Source organism: Lactuca serriola, chromosome 7 (genome assembly GCF_051521515.1).
Source record: "Lactuca serriola cultivar US96UC23 chromosome 7, Lser_US96UC23_V15, whole genome shotgun sequence".
NCBI classification, from domain to species: domain Eukaryota; kingdom Viridiplantae; phylum Streptophyta; class Magnoliopsida; order Asterales; family Asteraceae; genus Lactuca; species Lactuca serriola.
The window spans coordinates 30,022,074-30,027,517 of record NC_136414.1 but is presented as its reverse complement, the minus strand read 5'-3'; the positions used below and the strand labels follow the sequence as shown (position 1 = coordinate 30,027,517).

The following is a 5,444-nucleotide window of genomic DNA, read 5'->3' as shown; positions in this document are numbered from 1 at the left end:
TAAGCGTTAAACAATACTTATATAACCCATAATAATAGCACAAGTACTTATTATAAATTTGTAATAATGTTACTATAATTAAATAAAAGCTATATTAAAAATAGCGTATGCGTAGCTCACTTACAACGGGTTTTATCGAAAACCGGACTTTGCTTGGAGCAGCGTTCCCGAGCCGAAAAACTCTTCTTCTCAGAGCCGTCGAGCACTCTGGGGCTTCCGCCTCGTGCTAGGGAGGTTCCCTAGGCTTTTCGGGGGGTTTCGGGGCTAGAAGAGAGCTTCTAGAGAGAGAGTAAAGAGAAGAAAGAATGAGAAAGATGTGAAGAAAATGAGGGTGTGAGAGGTTCTATTTATAGGGTGAAAATGGCTAAACTTGGTGCCACATGTCACCATCTAGTGGCAAGACTTGGGGAGGAATCAATGGCCAAGATTGTGCCACATCACCCATTTTCGCACAACACACTTCCGACTTCTAAAATCCGTAACTTTCACATACGACCTCCATTTTTGACGTTCCTTATATCTACGCGTAGGTAAAAATAAGATATACAACTTTCATTTTGACTTCGTCGGCTAATTCTTGACAGATTAAAATTTAACAGTACGAGGAGATTATACTGTTAAATGTTCTCGTAAAATTCTTAACTTCTACATACGGACTCTGTTTTCGTCCGTCTTTTTACCGTTGAGTTCCTATTAATGTGATCTTCAATTCTCATTTAGGCCTCGTAGGCCAAAAACCACTCGATCTAAAATTCGAGTTTCGGGCTGTGCACTGCTAAGCCAAATCTTAGAAAATTCATAACTTCCTCATACGAAGTCAGATTTTGGCGTTCTTTTTTTTGTATGTTCTCGGTTTAACGTATACTACAACTTTTGTTTAGATTTCTAAGGCTAAAAAGTCCTCCATCGTAAATTCACTATTTACGTCTCCCGATGTCGTGCCGGTTTTGCCGTAAAACTTCGACGGACCATAACTTCTTCGTTATAACTCGGATTTCAACGTTATTTATATGTATGGAACCCTTGATACGTATTCTAAAACTTGGTTAATATTATTTATTCTAAATAATATTTTGTCAAAAAGTCATTTTCGACCCCTATTGCCTCTAAATTGACTAGCTCGGATCTACGGGCGTTACACGCACAAAGCAGTAAAGTCTTGACCCAAAACAATATGTCGACATATAACAATTAACAAACATAATCAATAAACAGATAATCATGCAATTAAAAAGTATAGGTAATCCTACAGATATACCAGTCTATGCATATCAGCAACTAACATATAATCTAAGCAGTTATCACGCTCAAAAATATAATAGCGGTCACCGGCCGCTATTTGAAATCGCGGTTCTCGCGGCGATATAGCGGTGATATAGTGTTTTTTATATTATTTATAATTTATATATATTAAAGTATTAATTAGTAAATCACACTTTAAATTTCAACCCAATCCAGTTAATTAGTTAATCAGTAAATCATAATTCACATATTATATTTAGTTAATCATACTTCACAAACCGGTTTCCAATGCCGCAGTTAATCATACTTTAATACAATCAACAAGAAAACATATGCAATACTTACTATTTTATCATACTTTAATACAATTGCAGTTATCAAATGAAATGATTATGTAATTTGATAGTTAATCATAATGTAGTACTTCAAGTTTTCGATACAATTAACAAGACAACATATACATGGTTTTAATGGAAGTCATGACAATCACAAAATTACAATTTTATTTAATAGAATGATACAAAAGTTTTGGTTTGGGCTAAAAAAAACAAATTTATTCAATGGAATGACACAAAAAATTGTTTTTTTTATGTAAATTAGCCCAAAAATGGAATTTATTCATATAGCGGTTATAGCGCTGCTATAGCGGTGACCATAATCGCGGTAAATAACGATAAATCGTGGCGCTAATAGCATCACCGCTATTCTAAATCGCTATTTTGAAATAACGTTTCCTTACCTCCGCTAACCGCTATTGCGCCGCTATAGCACCACTATAGTGCCGTTATTGACTACATAGCATATAATCATAAAGATCTATCTTATACTCAACAAATCAATGTATAGCATGATATCAATCAAATGGGCCAGACTTGGTGCCTTCGACCAGTAAGTACAGGAGGAAAACTCACCTCATAGTCTTACAAAAAGCTGAATGAGCAACGGCTCCAAATACCGACTCTACAGGCCACATATTCAACAGATAAAGACCAAGGCTCAACTATAGCTTAAAATACCCAAAATACCCTTAAGTCAATCTTGGTCAAAGTCAAAGTCAATGGGTCAATAAGAGTCAACCCAGATCGAGTATGCCCTGCCTACTCGCGATGTAGATCGGGCTCCCTTAGGCATACGACCAACCTATGACAAGCTATGCCTAGCGTATGCAATGACTTAATAACTTCAATTTGAGGGCTTAATTCCTTAAGTCACTACGTCAAATTTCCAGTCTTAGCCCCAAATGGCATCCTAAACCATAAAGTTTCCAACTTTATGGTTTTACATGTCTAGATCAAGCCCAACAACAAAACCCTTACTTATCTTAACTACTAAAGCTCTTAATGGATTGCATGAAGGAATCTCATGGGCCAAGATCATATTTTTATGACTCGAGACATGGAAGCACGTCCAAAAGGACAACTCAAACATTCTATAACATGTCATGCAAAGAAGGACATATTTGGGGACAAAAAGCTCATATTATCATCATGCAAGCTAGATCTAGTAACTTAATCATCAAGGTTGGACTTTTTACCTTCAGGAGATGGAGAATGATGCAAAACTTCCAGATCCAAGCTTGCTTCTAGCTTCTAAGGTTCACCACCACCTTCTACCTCCTTTCAAACACACAAAAACAAACTCAAATGTCTCAAAACTCAATTAATGGGGCTAGGGTTTGCAAGGTAACATCTCCAATGATGGAGGCTGGGAATGGGATGAAGAAATGAGACTTAAGGATCAATAAATAGGGTCCAAACCCTTAAGATTAGGGTTTTCGTCTAGACAGAGTACGCCCAACGTACTCAAAATGGATTTGTTTCCATTAAGAGACCTTACGCCCCGTGTACCATGCTGGTACGCCCATCGTACATGTGTTTCACCCAAAAATTACAATAATGCCACTATGGGCCATTTTGCAAACAAAACTCATTCCAAGGGTCAAATGAAATATTTCCTCATACTAGTGTTAAACTTAGGAATACCTCATCGTTGGGATGTTACAACGGGGCCTGATGCCAGGCAGGGCCCATCTCATATTATTGACATATCTATTCTGAGCAGGGTTCGACGTCGGCCAGGGTCCTATAGGTGTTGTGCAAGGCACGATAGGTGTTGGGCAAGGCCCAGTGTATGTTTGATATGTATGGTATAAGGTATCTTGGGGAACTCACTAAGCTACGTGCTTACGATTTTTAGTTTATGTTCCAGGTACTTCCAGATCGAATGGGAAGGGCTCAGGATGATCGTATCATACACACCATATTGTTCCACATTTTATTTGACTCTAATGTATTTGGATGATTAATGATATACTCTAATTTCCTCATAGTTTTATGAAAATGTTTTGAATGATGGTTTTGTCATTATAAAACTGAAATTTTTGGTCTTAAAAATTTGGGACGGTACAAGATGACTAAGGGAAGAATGTCTTGTCCAATTTCTATGTATGTTTACAATATTCACCATAACCCTTTTCTTCTTTTGTATAATAATCTCTATTCCAACATTAACTTTGCATTTTCAAAAGGGAATGGACTTTACCACAGATAAACTAAGGTCTCTGGTCAGGAAATGGCAGTCTTTGATTGAAGCACATGTTAATGTGAAGACAACTAATAGCTACACATTAAGAATGTTATGCATTTGGTTCATCAATAAGAGGGTAAACCAGGTCAAGAGAACCCGTTATACATAATCTAGCCAAATTCGTCAGGTATGTTTATAGTTTCACATATAAGATTGAAGTATTTCATCAAGATTAAAGTTCTTGATTATTGATTTTAATATTTTATTTGATATTGTTTGATTCGAAGGAAGATAAGGGGGATCATGATCACTCAAGCTCAGTTTTATAATCTTAAGGAGTTGGTTCTGAAGTTCATTCCTGAATCAATTGGAAACGAAATTGAGAAGGCAACTTCCAGCATTTACCCTTTGCAGAATGTTTTCATCCGTAGAGTTAAGATTTTGAAGGCGCCAAAGTTTGATCTTGGCAAGTTGATGGAAGTCAGTTATTGTTTTTACTTCATAAAATGAGGGTATTTTTGGAATTTTATATTTTGTATTGACTTGTGTTTTGATATGTAGGTTCATAGGGATTACTCTGAGGATGTTAGTAAGGTGGAGAGGTGGGCTGATGAGCCTATTGTTGAAGCAACTAAAGTTATTGGTGCTTGAATGTGAGTTTGTTAGCTTCTTTTATAATTGATAATTTGTTGAGCTTGAAATGGTTAGGATCACTACTAGAAAAACAGCCTTTTACGACGCTCATTGTGTGTCGTAAAAGGCTCAGACGACACGCAAATGCGTGTCAAGGAAGGCCCTGTCATAAAGAGAGACGACGCGCATTTACGACGCTCATTTACGACGCGCTTTTACGACACGCAATGCGTATCAAGAAAGGCCCTGTCATAAAGGAAGACGACACGCATTCGCATGTCGTAACCTTACGACGCGCGTGTTAATGACACACATTGCGTATCAAGAAAGCCCCTGTCAAGAAAGGTCATGTCATAAATGAAGATGACACACATTTTTGCGTATCATAATTTTAAATGTTTTAAAAAAATATTATTTATAGATTTACTTATTTTCAAATTAAATTAGTATTTAATGTTTCATAATAGAAAATAAATACCATATACAAATATAGAATCCATTGCATAAATTTAATGCCATACAAATAATCGTTCAAATGACTAAGGGGATCCGATTGTACATTATTATTAAGAAAATGGAAGTATATTGTTATAGTTAGAAAATAAATGAGAGTACAATGTGCTACGTTTGGTTCCTCTCATATAGTTTCCGTCTTCAAGATTGCTATCCAATAAGCTTTTAGTATTCGCATGTAGAAATTCCATTGCAAAATGCACACCTGAGAGCTCACGTCCAGGAACAGGGAGGTCTCGTGGCTTTGTTGCCCCCATTGCTAAAATAACCGCATCATTCTCTTCGCGAAGGCGTTCAATTGAGTACACCGGATCGCTTCCTATTTCCATGACAGAGGAACTGCAAAATAGACAAGAGGGTATTTATGTCTTTTTGCAAGTTTCTTCATATAATGAAGAAACAATCTAATATTTTTATAAACTAAGGAAATGCTCAAAATAGATAAGACTGAATAAGCCTTTTAAGGCAATTTTCAACGATGAAAGTGACGAGGGTATTTATGGGTTTTTGGGTGGAACAAAATATTACAA

At 36.5% G+C, this 5,444-nt stretch overlaps 1 pseudogene; it reads left to right on the top strand.

Moving 5' to 3' along the window:
- The first annotated feature begins 2,785 nt into the window (after positions 1-2,785).
- LOC145063832 (small ribosomal subunit protein eS1-like) lies at positions 2,786-4,419 on the top strand (annotated as a pseudogene).
- The last annotated feature ends 1,025 nt before the right edge of the window (positions 4,420-5,444 follow it).